We start from the raw sequence: 17825 nt of genomic DNA, 5'->3' as shown, positions 1-17825 counted from the left end.
TAAAAACCATACAGATATATCAAAATATGCAAATATAATTTTCTTACATTTATGTATTTTATAAAAAACATTTTAAGTACAATTTTTATGAGGCACCTGCAGATGCATAGATATTTTATTTTATTTAATTTTTTTGTCTATTTTTTTTTATTAAAAGTTACAGATTTTATAAGGCACCTGCAGATGCATAGATTTTATTTTATAATTTTATTTAGTGTTATATCACAGCATGGGACAAGCAACAATTATTTAAGTTAATTTTTTTTTTTTTAATTTTATTTTATTGTATTTTAAAACAAAATGGTGGTTTTATTTTATCCACAACTTAATTTACTCTTAATTATATAAAAAAATGTGTACTCTTTTATTTTTTTTAATTTTTTAAATTTATTTTAATAAATAGAACTGGTAAAAACAAACAAAAAACATATCCTCAAAAAATCTTGCATAATTTTTATTTTATTTGTACCTCTGGCCCTCCAACAAAACCTAAACTTTGCAAACTATTTTATTTTATTTTATTTTATTTTATTTTATTTTTGCCTCTGGCCCTCCAACAAAACTTAAGGGAAATATCATATCAAATCAAGTCTTGCATTATTTTATTTTATTTTATTTTATTTTATTTTATTTTATTTTATTTTATTTTATTTTATTTTATTTTATTTTATTTTATTTTATTTTATTTTATTTTATTTTATTTTATTGTTTTATTTTATTTTATTTTATTTTATTTTAAAACAAAATGGTGGTTTTATTTTATCCACAACTTAATTTACTCTTAATTATATAAAAAAATGTGTACTCTTTTTTTTTTTTTTAATTTTTTATTATTATTATTATTATTATTATTATTATTATTATTATTATTATTATTATTATTATTATTATTATTATTTTTATTATTTTTATATATATAAATAGAACTGGTAAAAAAAAAACATATCCTCAAGAAATCTTGCATAATTTTTATTTTATTTGTACCTCTGGCCCTCCAACAAAACTTAAACTTTGCAAACTATTTTATTTTATTTTATTTTATTTTATTTTATTTTTGCCTCTGGCCCTCCAACAAAACTTAAGGGAAATATCATATCAAATCAAGTCTTGCATTATTTTATTTTATTTTATTTTATTTTATTTTATTTTATTTATTTTTTTGGTGACTCTGGCTCTTCAACAAAACTTAAAAATAAAATAAAATAAAATGACAAAGCTATCCACAACAACTCCTGCCTTCTCTGGCAAACCAGCAGCATTTTTGTACACAGTTGGATCTTTATTGAGGGAAAATATAATTTTTTAATGTTATCATGTAGTCTCGGTCAGGATTGAGTGGCTGAAGTGAGTGTATAACATTCTGACCTGTTATTGATCAATCATGTAGTCCAAAAGCAGTAGTTTTCTGACTGTATTGTTTGTTGACGTATGCAGAATGTTGAGGGAGAGGTTTGTAGTGTTGATTTGAGTTTTGGACGGGTCGGCTGTAGTTTCCCATTAGCGCTGCTTTCCAGGCGGAGCTGGTCTGTTTGATTGACGAGGGACGGTTTGAGGATTAATTGGAGCGCGGGATCTCTGCTATCACTGATGGCCATTTTTCTTTGAACTTTGCCATCTTTTAAATTAAATATTTATAGAGAGCGAGCATTTGTGGGCGACATTTTCAGGCGAGATCATTAGGCCGGACAGATCCGCAGCGCAGCCAATTAGTCCTGATCCTCGTGGAGGGCATAGACTGTAAAAAATATGGACGTAGTGTCCATGACGTCATCCGTAGGTTTCTGAAGAGCGATTTTAAAGCCTATGGGCGGGATTCGCCGTCGCCATCTTGGAATCGCGTCATCGCGCGTCACTCCCGGATCATCGAAAATGGGCAAAGAGGCGGGACGTGGGTGGAGCTGGGTGCTGAAACCACGCCCACTTAGTTTGTCATTCAAGTGGCCACACCCTTAATTATGCAGAACTTTACGGCTTAATATAACTTAAACGGATGAGTTTATAAAAAATTCATCCCCCTCACAGTTGACATGAAGGGCGAAATTAGCTATATGTGACCCTGGAGCACAAAACCAGTCTTAAGTCGCTGGGGTATATTTGTAGCAATAGCCAAAAATACATTGTATGGGTCAAAATTATTGATTTTTCTTTTATGCCAAAAATCATTAGGAAATTAAGCAAAGATCATGTTCCTTGAAGATTTTTTGTAAAATTCATACTATAAATATATCAAAATGTAAATTTTGATTAGTCATATGCATTGTTAAGAACTTAATTTGGACAACTTTAAAGGTGATTTTCTCAGTATTTTGATTTTTTTTGCACCCTCAGATTCCTGATTTTCAAATAGATGTATCTCGGCCAAATATTGTCCTATCCTAACAAACCATAGATCAATAGAAAGCTTATTTATTGAGCTTTCATATGATGTATAAATCTCAGTTTTGTCAAATTTAACCTTATGACTGGTTTTGTGGTCCAGGGTCACATATAGTCTAAAACCACTTTTTGAACCAGGCTGTAAACATGTTTTTTTCTGTTGTAAAGTTGGGAATTTTAACATGGGGAGTCATGGGTTTCTGGTACTTTAGGTCACGTGTTTATTGATACCTCCGGCCCTCAAACAAAACTTTGGCTGAACCTCGCAAACTTTGTCAAATACAGAAAATGGATCGTCCTCATACGTGTTCATGTGAAGCAAGGCTAGTGTGTAAAAAAACTAGTGGACTTTGCAGCCTATTCTGGATTAGAACCGCCCACTTCAACAGGAAGTGATAGTTTGATTGTCTTGTTGATCAACCACAGTCTGTTTGGTTTTTCTGCACCTTTTAGAGGCAGTTTAATCTGAAATAAGTGCATTTTGACCATGAATTGTTGTGCATTAGTTTACAAAAAAAAAAGATTAATTTTTTTAAGTTAGTAAAGATTAGGACAGACGATACAGTCGATAAAGTCGTTTTGTTTTAATTACTATTAAAAATATAAAGTGCCTGTTGATTAGTCTCTTCAGGTATATAGTGAAAGATGCATACCTCAGAAATATACATATATATATTTAGATATTTAATCATTTATCTCAAAGTTAGCGACAAGCAAAAATGTCTAATTTAATTGTATTATTTTAACTGATTTTATTAAATTATTAATTTTTTTATTACAAATTATATAAGGTACCTGCAGATATTTTTTTATTTATTTTATTAAATAAATAAAAAAATATGTATTTTAATTAAACAAAATGCATAGATTTTTATTTTATTAATTTGTTTTGTATTATTAGTTAATTATTATACAATTATTATAAGTTAACTTTATTTGTTTAAGTTACATTTATTTAATTTAATTTAATTTAATTTTAATTTAATTTAATTTTACCACAGCATGGGACAAACAAAAATATTCAAGTTAGTTTTAAAGATGCATAGATTTATTTAATTTTATTTTATTAAACATATATAAAAAAACATATATATTTTTTAATTACAAATTTTATGAGGCGCCTGCAGATGCATAGATATTTAAATTTAATTTCATTTAATTTAATTTAATGTATTTTATTTCATTTTATTTTTTGCCTTATGTTTTTTATTAAAAATTACAGATTTTATAAGGCAGCTGTAGAGGCATAGATAATATTTTTTTTAATTTTAAATTTCAAACATAAAGCACTTCAGATGCTTATTTAATTTAATTTTGTTTTGTTTTGTTTTGTTTTGTTTGTATCACAGCATGGGACAAGCGACACTTATTTAAGCTTAATTTTTAAAGATGCATATTTTATTTTATTTTTCATTAACCACAAAATGGGGCAACTAAAAAATGAATTTAATTTGTAATTTAATCAATATAGATGCATTGTAATTCATGTAAATGTAAGTAGTGAAGAAGTTTACTTTGATTAAAAGTCACACATTTATCAAGAAATTTAAGTTTGTGTTTGTTTATTCGATATGGATTGGTAAAAATGTTTTAATTTAAAATCAAACAGTTTCCATACACATTTACTCAAAATAACAATTGATTTATTTTTTCCATGCTGTTTAGAGGCAGGTTTATCTGAAATAGATGATGGCTGCATTTGATTTCAAACACTTTCTCCTCCAGAATATTCATTTTTAGCTGCAAAAACATATTCCTTACTATTTTTAGTAGCAAGAAAACTGGTTTCTTGTCAGTTCTAATGGTGTCTTATGGTTTCAGGCAGTCTGTCCCATTTGTGATGTGATTTTGAAGAGCTGTGGTCAGTTGTGCAGCTCAGCAATGCGATTAGACTGATTTGAGGAGAAATACAATCAGTGTCATTGTGAACGTCTCTTCAGTCCCACACTGATCACCGGATGCACACGGCTTCTGTCTGTCCTCACGTTTCTCTCCATTTCTCTCTGTTTTCTCCAGCCAAACGCCCTGAGTTACACTTGAAGTGAATCGTCTCTTAAATCTGGGTTGCCTGAAGCCAGTAACCTGCCAAACTGCAAACACACATAAATATATAACACATAAATATTGTGTATTTGATGGCTAATAAAGCTGAGAGCAAGCGCTGCTGTGTTTGGATCTGTTATCCGTCAGAGTTATTACCAGCTTCTGTGAAAATAACCACCGGCTCTGTTTCAAACCAATGGCGACTAGAAATGCTCTACATAGACAGCAATCTTGATTATAGTGGTTTATTGTTAACAGGTTGTTTATGCTAACAGTAGTCTAATAAGTGTTAAATATTAGGTCAAATGGTCAATTTACGCGTTTTGAATCACCAATATTTTTACTATTGAAAAAAAAAGTGGTTCGAAAGTTTGTTGCTAAAATAAAATAAATGTTTGTAAAAGAAGCCTCTTCAGACTGCAATTTTACAAGCAATATATTTTTTTAATTTTCTTTTTTAATATAATTTAAAAAATAATGCAATTTATGAAAATGGAAGTGTTTAAAGAAAAGTTAATTTAATTAATTAATACGTTTTTTAATGTTTAAAGATGCATAGATTTTTAATTTAATTTTTTTTTATTTTATTTTTTTTTATTTCATGTTTTATTTTGTACCACAGCATGGGACGAACACAAATTATTTAAGGTAATTTTAAAAGATGCATAGATTTTATTTTATTTTATTTTGTACCACAGCGTGGGTCAAACAAATATATTTAAGGTAATTTTTAAAAATGCATAGATTTTATTTTATTTTGTACCACAGCGTGGGACAAACAAAAATTATTTAAGTTCATTTTTAAAGATGCATAGATTTTAATTTAATTTTATTTTATTTAATTTTATTTTGTAGATGGGACAAACAAAAATTACGTTAATTTTTAAAGATGCATAGATTTTTATTTTAATTTTATTTTAGAGATGTAGTAAAAAAAAAGATGTATAGAAATGTATTTATTTAATTATAAGTTTTTAATCTGACTTGAATTATTTTTACCAACTTTTATTTTGTTACTGAAATAAAAATACACTACACTTCAGAAGTTTAGGGTCTGTACCACTTTTAATATTTTGAAAGAAGTCTCTTCTGCTCACCATGGCTGCATTTAAAAAAAAAAAAAAAAAAAAAAAATACAGTAAAATTGTGAAATATTATTACAATTCCAAACAGCTGTTTTCTATGTGAATATCTGTTATAATGTAATTTATTTATGCGTTAAAAGCTGAATTTTCAGCATCATTATTCCAGTCTTCAGTGTCACATGATCCTAATATGCTGATTTGCTGCTCAAGAAGCATTTTAACTGAAATGTTGTTTATAACTTTTTATGTGAAGTGGTAAATATGATTTAATGAGCGATGTGTCTTTAATCTCATCTGTGTTCATAGAGTTGCTGTGTTGTGGTCTGTAGTGTGTTATTTATGTGTGTGTACAGTAGATTCCCAGTGTTTCTCAGTAACGGTTTGTTCAGCGTCAGACACACACTAGTTTAATGTTTGAATCTTGAAATAGATTTTTCTTCCTTTTTTGGCATGCTTTATTGAAAGCAAGCGGATCGCAGCTTCGGCTGTTGGGAAACTGCTCAGATTTCTTCAGCTTCAGGCGGGATTGAGTTTATTTTATCAGCGCATGTGTTTTATCAGACTCCAAATCTGTGTGGCAGAATTTAGATGAATGTTGCTGAGTTAGTTTAGTCTTTGTTGGAGATATTTCCCTGCTTATGGTCAAAAAATGTCCTCAGCAAATGCAAAAGTGAGTTCAGTGGCTCTAATCTGCACAAATTTATTCTATATCAGTTAAAGCTCTTATTTCGGTCAGTGTTATTTTTAGTGTCATTGACAATAATACTCTTAAGAATAAGAAAAATGTTCTGTTTTATTTATAATAAAATGTATTTGTATTTATTTTATTTTGAATAAGTGACAATAATATTTTATTAAACTAAATATAAAAATGAAATTCAAAATATTAAAAAAATATAATATATTTAAAAATTTTTTTTTAAAAATGTCTATGTAATTTAAATACATTTTTAATTTTTTTAATGTAAAATATTAAAAACATTGTTTTAGCTGGTGAAAATACTAGTGTTCTAATCATTTTGGCCACAACTGTGTATATATAACATTTTATTTTATTCTGTTTTGTTTTATGTATTATAATTATTTCTTTACCTAATTTCAATTTTAAAATGTTCATTTTATGTTTTATTTTATTTCAGGTACTGCTAGGACTGAAAGTTTTTTTTTAAATGGTTTTAGTTAATAATTGTTACTTAATTTTTTATATATATATATATAGTAATGCATAGATTTTTTATTTATTTTAGCAATATACAGTGCCTTGCAAAAGTATTCATACATAATTTTTTTCACATTTTGTTTTGTTTCAGCATTATGTTAAACTGCTTTAAATTACTTTTTTCCCCCCACATCAATCTACATCTCATACGCCATAATGACAAAGCACAAAACATGTTTGTAATAACTTTATTTTTATTTTAGCAAATTTATTAGAAATAAAAAACTGAAAAGATTCTGTTGCATAAGTATTCATACCCTTTTCTGGAAAACTCGAAATTTATCTCAGGAGCATTCATATTGCTTCTAGATATTACTACACTTGGAGTGGAGATAAACTGTGGCAAATTCATTTGAATGAGTCTGATTTAGAAAGACACACACCTCTCAGAAAAGGTCTAACAGCTGAAAATGCATCTCAGAGCAAAAACCAAGATAACTGCCTGTAGAGCTCAGTGACAGACTTGCGTTAAGGCGATGATCTAGAGAAGAGTTCAGAAACAAATCTGCTGCATTGAAGGTTGACAGAAGCATTCTCCATAATGGAAGACGATTGGAACAACTAGGACTCTAGAAAATGTCAAGCTGACAGAGATGGAGAGGTGAAAAGGTGAGGCAGAGAATGGCAGATAATTGCCAAATGCAGATGTGCAAAGATGCTCACATCAGACCCAAAAAAAGACTTGAGGCTGTAAAGGTGCTTCAACTATGGACTGAGTTAAGGGTATGAATACTTATGCAATGTACTTATTCCAGTGTTTTATGTTTAATACATTTGTAAAATTTGCAAATCTGTTTTTTGTTTTGTCATTATTATGGTGTATGGAGTGTAAATTGATGTGGGGGAAAAACTAATTTAAAGCAGATTTGTAGCTATAAATACTGGTTAATAATGGTTTATTCTGTAGTAATATGATCATTAATAAATATTATTGTTGCACATTGATAAATTTGATCATGCATCTGTTTTGCATTGCGATAACAAAACATGACAGTGTTCTGTGTTTCATGGGCTGCTGTTCTTGTGTGCTTCTGCATGTGTGTTGGGTGTAATGTGGTTATGCGGTGTCTGTGGTTTCTCGTGGGTCTGCTGTGGTCTTGGTGCTGACAGGTGCCGCGTCTGAGACCGGCGGCCGTCTGATAGCAGACATGACCTGCAGATACTCATCCACACACAGATGCTCCTCAACAGGCACACAAACAACGTTCATGATGTTTCATGTCTTCTGTATGAAGCAGATTCTTGTTGTTCATCAGTGATGAATATGTAATGCATGAGGTCAAATGTTAAAAACGACATAAAATCTAGGACATTCGCTTTCGTAATTCCTGTCCCATGTTTAATAGTGAATGACGCATCAGTGGTGTTATTAGAAAGTCTTTCATAATCTTTCATTACAATCTTTAGTAATATTTTTCAGCTGACGTCATCAATACCTACTTCTAAAGTTCATAAGTGTATATGTGTGTGAGTGTGTATGTGTGACTCTAAACCACTCATAACGGTCCGTTTTTTGAAATTGAGATTTATACATCACCTGCAAGCTGAATAAAAAGCTTTCCATTGATGTATGGTTTGTTAGGATAGGACAATATTTGGCCGAGATACAACTCTTTTAAAATCTGCAATCTGAGGGAGCAGAAAAAACAAAATATTGAGAAAATCGCCTTTAAAGTTGTTCAAATGAAGTTCTTAGCAATGCATATCACTAATCAAAAATGACGTTTTAATGTATTTACAGTAGGAAATGTACAGAATATCTTCACGGAACATGATCTTTACGTAATATCCTAATGATTTTTGGCATAATAAAAAAATTAATCATTTTGTATTGTTGGCTATTGCTACAAATATACCAGTGCTACTTATGTGTTGTGGTCCAGGGTCACATATATGGGCTGTTCTACAAAATTGGTGCAAACTGCTGTCCCACAACCAAAAAACACATTTAAAAAGCATTTAAGTATTCAAATCTTCTATTATCTATTGAAACCAGCTATCATATTTAAAATATCAGTAAGCTTAATAAATATAAAATCATTATTTGTTGGGTACTTTCAATTGGGAGGTGGCTGTCCTGAACCCTAAACCTTAAAAAAAAAAATAATAATAATTTTTGTATTTTTTGTATAAGTGACAATTTTATTAAACTAAATATAAAAATGAAATTCAAAATATTAAAAAAATATAATATGTTTAAACATTTTTTTAAAAATATGTCTATGTAATTTAAATACATTTTTAATTTTTTTAATGTAAAATATTAAAAACATTGTTATAGCTGGTGAAAATACTAGTGTTCTAATCATTTTGGCCACAACTGTGTATATATAACATTTTATTTTATTCTGTTTTGTTTTATTTATTATAATTATTTCTTTACCTAATTTCAATTTTAAAATGTTCATTTTATGTTTTATTTTATTTCAGGTACTGCTAGGACTGAAAGTTTTTTTTTTTAAATGGTTTTAGTTAATAATTGTTACTTAATTATATATATATAACCTTAAAAAAAAAAAATTAATAATTTTTGTATTTTTTTCCCATTGTTGTTTAAAAGTATCCTTTTGATTCTTTTGAAAAATGAAATTCAAAAAAATATGTATTTTATATTTTCTTTGTAAATTATGAAAGTTATTTCCTAACTTAAATTATGAAAAAAATGTCTTGCATTTTTTTTTTACGTCACTACCGATTGTATGTTTTAGTCAAGACTAAGACTGTTTACATCCCCTTGATTCTTAATACTGTGTTGTTCCCTGAATGATCCACAGCTGTGTTTTTTGTTTAGTGATAGTTGTTCCTGAGTCCCTTGTTTGTCCTGAACAGTTAAACTGCCTGCTGTTCTTCAGAAAAATCCTTCAGGTCCCACACATTCTTTGGTTTTCCAGCATATTTGTGTATTTAAACTAGTGGTCGACAGATGTATCGGTTTTGGCAATTAATCGGCACCGATAGTTGCTTCATGAACTATCGGTTATCGGCAAAAATCAATGCCCATAATTGATACGAGATATCCTGGACGTAGTGCTGGGCTTTTGTTCGGTTTGTGACTAAAATATTTTGTTATTTTGATTAGATATTCATCAAGTGTTCTAGAATAGAAGAATGTGATACAAATATGATGTAATTTTAATACTAGGGCTTTTCTGTAGATGTTTAAAGATCTTTAGTTTGAATGTTTATATGAAATGGTAACACTTCACAATAAGAGTCCATTTGTAACATTAACTAAGATTGATAAAAGCTGTAGAATAGATGTAGTTTTCCTGGTTAATGTGTTAATTTCAACATTAACTGATATTTTTAAATGTTTAAGTTGCTTTTGTTAACATTTGAATAAGCTATGAACTAACTTTAATGATCAACATATAATTAATATTAATACATTTTCTTACAAAGTATGATTCAGCCCCTTTTTTTTTTCAATAGTAGACCACTATTAATCGTTATCGGCCAGCGTCGTTCAACCTAGCTATCGGTATCGGTAAAATCCGATATCGGTTGACCTCTAATTTGAACCCTTTTCAACAATGACTGATGATTTTGAGATCCATCTTTTCACGCTGAGGACAACTGAGAGACTCATATGCAACTATTACAGAAGGTTCAAACACTCACTGATGCTCCAGAAGGAAAGAAAACATGCATTAAGAGCTGGGGGTGAAAACTTTTGAACAGAATGGAGATTTTTCTTATTTTGCTTAAACATCTTTTTTTTTTTTCATTCAGTTCAGCTCTTCATTCTTTTGGTTTTCCAGCATTTTTGTGTATTTGAACCCTTTCCAACAATGACTGATGATTTTGAGATCCATCTTTTCACACTGAGGACAACTGAGGGACTCATATGCAACTATTACAGAAGGTTCAAACGCTCACTGATGCTCCAGAAGGAAAAACCATGCATTAAGAGCCGGGGGTGAAAACTTTTGAACAGAATGAATATGTGTACATTTTTCTTATTTACACTAAATATCATATTTTTTGTCATTTAGTACTGCCCTTCAGAAGCTATAAAACATACTTACATGTTTCCCAGAAGACAAAATACGTTACATTTACCCTAAATTTATTCCAAAAGTGCATTGCATATGCATTGTGTTTCCTTCTGGAGCATCAGTGAGTCCCTCAGTTGTCCTCAGTGTGAAAAGATGCATCTCAAAATCATATAGTCATTGTTTGATTGGTAAAGGGATGAGTAAAGTTTCCAAATATGTGTGCATGTAAAAATTCACCTTTGCAGAATGAAGCCGTCTGTAGACATGATTAAAGCATCGAATGTATTCATGTAGCAAAAGGTGGACACACAAAAGTGTAAATAGCCGCTTATTCAGGTCATTTTTATGAAATGTAGTTTTGTTTTAGTTGTTTGTAGATGATTGTCCACTTCATCAACACAGTTTGGTCTCTGTGTCCTGGTTTGTTTTACTGACTGAGAAACGGCTTCAGATGATTCGACACAGGCGGAGGGTGAATCAGGGCAAAAGTAGCCTAATGTTAGTGTAATCTGTTAACCACACGCATTATAAACCAGTCTGTTTATGTGAGAACCAGTTATGGGTGTCATGTCACAAATATTTTGTTTCCAGTATTTCCTGAGTGTTTCTAGGTGTGTGCGTGTTGGGCGTCTCACATATGTGGCATTCTCTGGCCGGCGTGTTTGAGCGTGACACCTGACTCCAGCGCCGCCGTCTCCTGTTTTAGACACTCAGTATGAGGCTCCATGGGAAGCGTTTGCAGCGCTGTGTGCCGTCATACAGGAGCGTGTGAAGGTCACGTGTGTTTGCTGTACACAAGCGTCACAATTATCACATGTGGGCCTGTGTATGATTACGCAAATGCTTTTTCGTGAATACACATTTGATAAATAAAATATAAAATGATTCAATTCTTACGGCGATCAATAGTTTTAAACCATACTTTTTGAGTACATGGAGAATTAAAACACAACATGCAGGACTTTCACACGCCAAACTGAGAGAAAGGCACTGTTGTTTACTCATTACCTTGATTATTTATAACTAAAAAGATAATCTTTTTTAAAACAATTCTTCTGAAATGTCAACTTTCTCATCTGATTTGTCAATCCCACTCATTTTTTCTCATTTAATATGTAAAATTTTCTGCAATTTTTCAATCTTAATGTCACATTTTATGGTTACTTATTCACTTTAATACAAAATATATGCATTTTTCATTCAAATAAAACACCTTTTTTTCTAAATGCTCTCTGACATATTTAATTTAATTTAATTTAATTATTTTATTTTTTGTATTCTCATTAGGAATTTTATTGTGACATTATTTTAATGACAATTAAACATGTTAATTATTATCACTGTAATGCACACAGACTTTGTGCTTTTAATTTTTTTATTTCTGTATTTGCAATATTGGTAATACTTTACAATAAGGTTCTTTAGTTAACATTAGTTAACCACATTAGTTAACATGAACTAATAATGAACTGGACTTATACAGCATTTATTAATCTTTGTTAATGTTAATTTCAACAGTTACTAATACATTATTAAAATTTTGTTAACATTAGTTCATGCGGTGTGAACTAACATGAACAAACAATGAACAATTGTATTTCCGTTAACTAACGTTAATGAAGATTAGTAAATGCAGTAACAAATGTATTGCTCATGGTTAGTTCATGTTAGTTAACACATTAACTAATGTTTAACTAATGAACCTTATTGTAAAGTGTTACCGCAATATTGATAATTCTCATTAGATTATAATTTCTGTAATAAATTCTATATTTTTTACCATATTGCAGTAATTATAATGAAGTGTTTTTTTATTATATTATTATTATTATTAATAATAAATGAATTGCATTACTTATAATAATACCATAATGTATACATACTTTTTTGCATTGCAGTTATAAAGTAATAAAACATATTTTTTAAAATAATTTATATTTGAGTTTGATTTGACAAAAAATAATTACTGTAATTCAGTAATTTTTACTATTTATTTATTTATTTATTTAAGTCAGAATAATTCTAATTAGATTATAATTTCTGCAATACAATATATATTTTTTTACTATATTAAGGGAATAATAAAATGTTAATTATATTATAATATTATTTATTTAAATTAGAATACATTAAATGCATTTTAATACATTAAAAAAAACATAAAATATCATACTTTTTACACAGTAATTAAAAATTTAACATAATTTTGATCGGTTGATTGGTTGATTGATTTGTTTGTTTGTCTATTTATTTATTTATTACAGAATAAAATAAATGCAGTAGAACTAATAGTACCATAACACAATATTTTTTTTTATATAATTTATTTATATAGTTTATATAATTATGCATAGTGCAATAAGCTTTTTATGGGAATAAGAAAAACTTAAAAATATATGTGTGGTTTTACATTTATAATTTAAATATATATTTTTAAAGAATGTATACATTTGAATTTGAGGCTGAAAATGTTTGTTGTAATTTTTACTCTTTATTTATTTTATTCATAATAAATGAAATGCATTAAAATAACACAATAAATGTTTATGGTAATAAGAAACTTAATTTAAAACATTTTATTTTACGTTTGAATTTATACAGCTGACATTAACAAAAATCATAATTCTGATCAGAAATTTAAGTACTGTAATTCAGTAATTTTGCACTATTTTTTTATTTATTTAAATCAGAATAAATTAAGTGAGGTACAACTAATAATACTTTTATACTTTATATATTATTTATACTTTTTATACAGTAATGAAAAACTGATTTGATTTCCTATTTTTTTTTTATATTTAACATTTTTTAAAGAATTTATATTAGAGTTTGAGGTTGAAAATCTTTCAGTTAACATTAAAATAAAACTAAAATCTGAATTCCCGTTAAATTGAAATTACTGTAATACAGTACCATATTAATGCACTTATAAAATCAGATGCATCTAATAGTACCATAATGTATTCATGCATTTTTGCATTATGGTAACTAAAAAAAACAACAATTTTTTCATCTGAATTTAAGTGTGAAAATGACTCCGTTTACATTAAACTATTTCTATGTATGTGTGTTCACAGAATGTGCAGCGGGTCAGTAACCCGGTGGTCCTCGGTGACGGTGTGATTAAAGCGGGTCATCGGGAGACAGAGGCGGCGGCCAGCGAGGTGGGATGGATGACCTCTGTGAAGGACTGGGCCGGGGTCATGATCTCCGCTCAGACGCTCACGGGCCGCGTGCTGGTGAGTCCAAACACCTGCATTCTCTCTCTCTCACAGCTTTATTAATTACAACTCACACTGACAAGAAAACAAAGAACAATCCTTAAACTCACCGTCACATGTATTCCAAACCTGACTTTCATTTTCTGTGTGAGGAATGATGACAAGAGCTGAAGAATTACTTTCAAATCATCATTATTAAATAGTTTAATTGTGACGTAAATGTCATGTATGATGAGGCAGGGCTGCGTGAGTCATTGAAAAAAACAAACAAAGATGTGATATGGATTATTATAGGGCTGCTCAATTCTGGAACTTTATATGATTGGTTAATTTAAAGATAGCAATACAATAAAGATACAAATGAAACAGTTTTCTTTTGGATTTAATGTAAGATAAAACAGCATAGTCTTCACTGTATGAATTAAACATGCTTTGTTTTTTGTAAGAAATATTTTGACTTTATTCTCATAATTTTGACCTTATTTTTATAATATTTCGACTTTATTCTCATTTTTACTTTATTCTCATTTTTATTTTCAGAATATTTTGACTTTATTCTCATAATTTCAATTTATTCTCATTTTTATTTTCATACTATTTCGACTTTATTCTCATAATTCCTTCTTTATTCTTGAAATATTTCGACTTTATTCTCATAATTTTTACTTTATTCTTGCAATTTGACTTTATTCTCGAAATATTTCAAGAATAAAGTCGAAATATTTCAAATTATTCTCATAATTTCGACTTTATTCAAATTTTTATTTTCGTAATATTTTGACTTTATTCTCATAATTTCGACTTTATTCTCATTTTTATTTTCGTAATATTTCGACTTTACTCTCATAATTTCGACTTTATTCTTGAAATATTTAGACTTTATTCTCATAATTTTGACCTTATTTTCATAATATTTCGACTTTATTCTCATAATTTTTTACTTTATTCTCATTTTTATTTTCATGATATTTTGACTTTATTCTCATAATTTTTACTTTATTCTCGCAATTTGGCTTTATTCTCATCATTTTTACTTTATTTTAGTAATATTTCATCTTTATTCTTGAAATATTTCTACTTTATTCTCATAATTTTTACTTTATTCTCATTTTTATTTTCATAATATTTCGACTTTATTCTTATAATTTCAACTTTATTCTCGTAATTCCTTCTTTATTCTTGAAATATTTCAACTTTATTCTTATAATTTTGACTTTATTTTAGTAATATTTCATCTTTATTCTTGAAATATTTCTACTTTATTCTCATAATTTTTACTTTATTCTCATTTTTATTTTCATAATATTTCGACTTTATTCTTATAATTTCAACTTTATTCTCGTAATTCCTTCTTTATTCTTGAAATATTTCAACTTTATTCTCATGATTTTTACATCATTTTAGTAATATTTCATCTTTATTCTTGAAATATTTAGACTTTATTCTCATAATTTTTACTTTATTTTTGTAATATTTTGTCTTTATTCTTGAAATATTTAGACTTTATTCTCAAAATTTTTACTTTATTTTAGTAATATTTCGACTTTATTCTTGAAATATTTAGACTTTATTCTCAAAATTTTTACTTTATTTTAGTAATATTTCGACTTTATTCTTGAAATATTTGGACTTTATTCTCATCATTTTTACTTTATTTTAGTAATATTTGGACTTTATTCTTGAAATATTTGGACTTTATTCTCATCATTTTTACTTTATTTTAGTAATATTTCGTCTTTTATTCTTGAAATATTTAAACTTTTCTCATAATTTTTACTTTATTTTTGTAATATTTTAACTTTATTCTCAGAATTTTGACTTCATTCTTGCAATTTGACTTTATTCTCGAAATATTTCAAGAATGAAGCCGAAATATTACAAAAATAAAGTAAAAATTATGAGAATAAAGTCGAAATATTTCAAATTATTCTTATAATTTCGACTTCATTCTCATTTTAATTTTCGTAATATTTTGATTTTATTCTCATTTTTATTTTCGTAATATTTAGACTTTATTCTCATAATTTCGACTTTATTCTCGTAATTCCGTATTTATTCTTGAAATATTTAGACTCATAATATTTCAACTTTGTTCTCATAATTTCGTCTTTTTCGAAAATAAAGTTTAAATTGCGAGAATAAAATCGAAATGTTACAAGAATATTCTCATAATTCCGATTTTATTCTTAAAATGTTTAGACATTTATTCTCGGAATTTCAAGTTGATTTTTGTAATATTTCAACTTTATTCTCATAATTTCAACTGTTTTGAAAAAATATTTTCAAAAATAAAGTTGAAATTCCAAGAATAAAATCAAAATATTATGAGAATATTCTCATCGATTTAAAAAACTACAAAAGTCCCTCCGTCAAGGGCAGTGAGTGATTTAGTCTTTGTCTTTTGTTGTTTGATGAACATTAAGCACAGAGACGGCAGAAGGAATATTACTTGTGGCCACTTTAAGAGCTGCACGAATCCAATATACTGTTGCACACAGATATTCATTCTAAACTGTTTACGTTCATTTCAGACATAACTGATGAAGGTTTACACGAATAATCTCCAAACATCACATTTTGACATAAATTTGCATGCATTTGGCTCTTTAGGTACTTAGGTACTTTACTTGTCCATGTTCTGTTCCGTCTCTGAGCGCATACACAGAACAGCACAAATTCTCTTTCATGCTTTTAAAAACACGAAATCAAATAAACATAAATCAAGCACGTCCTATTTGATGCAAGTCATGTTACATGATTTGACTGATTTGCATGAGAAATTTGGCTTTTATAGAGAAGCGAAAACACACAAAGGGAGCAGAATCGGGGACAATAATCATTTTATCTTGATTATTGTATTTTCATAATAGTTTGAAGCCGAAATCAAAATCGAAATTGAATTTCGATTAATTGCACAGCTCGAAAATAGTTGTGCTGCTTAATATTTTATGTGAACTGATACAGTGTCCCTGATGGTCGTGATGTTGAGCTGATGAGGGGAAGGAATGAGTTGGTTTGTTTGTAATGATGTGATGTGAGGGTTTAGAGGGTTTGTCACGCAGGCGGCACATGTTGGGTAACGTTAGCGGGATTGTGACTGTATGACGGCTTACAGCAAAGACTTAAACCAGAGCAGATTATCCTGAGAGTCCAGAGACCCACTGTCTGCCTGATGATACACTCAAACACACACACAAAGAATTCTATACAGTGTCGTATATCAGTAGCAGGATAATGTATCTCTCACACACACCTAGCGTGACAGTGTTTACACACACGCTCCTGATGTGTCTGATCACATGACTTATTTATATGCCACCAGATGCTGCGGTTACCATGGAGGAAACCATCAATTTCGACTTTATCCTTGTAATATTTTGACTTTATTCTTGTAATATTTAAATTTTTATTCTCATACTTTGTTTATTCTCGTAATTTTGGCTTTATTTTCTTAATATTTCGACTTTATTCTTGAAATATTTAAACTTTATTCTCATTCATTTTGACTTCTCATAATTCCGTCTTTATTCTTGAAATATTTTTACTTTTATTCTCAAAATTTTGACTATTTTTGTAATATTTCGACTTTATTCCCATAATTTTGACTTTTACGAAAAAATATTTCGAAATTAAAGTTTAAATTACGATAATAAAATTGAAATATTACGATAATATACACGTATTAACACTAATTCCATGTTTATTTGTGTAATATTTAGACTTTTCTCAGAATTTCAACTTTATTTTTGTAATATTTCGACTTTATTCCTGTAATTTAAACTTTATTGTCGCAATATTTCGACTTTGTCTTAATTTAGACTTTTTCGAAAATATTTAGAAAATAACGTTTAAATTATGAGAATAAAATCGAAATATTATGAGA

Source organism: Garra rufa, chromosome 22, assembly GCF_049309525.1.
Source record: "Garra rufa chromosome 22, GarRuf1.0, whole genome shotgun sequence".
In the NCBI taxonomy this organism is placed as follows: Eukaryota; Metazoa; Chordata; class Actinopteri; order Cypriniformes; family Cyprinidae; genus Garra; species Garra rufa.
Note: the sequence above shows the minus strand (reverse complement) of the source record.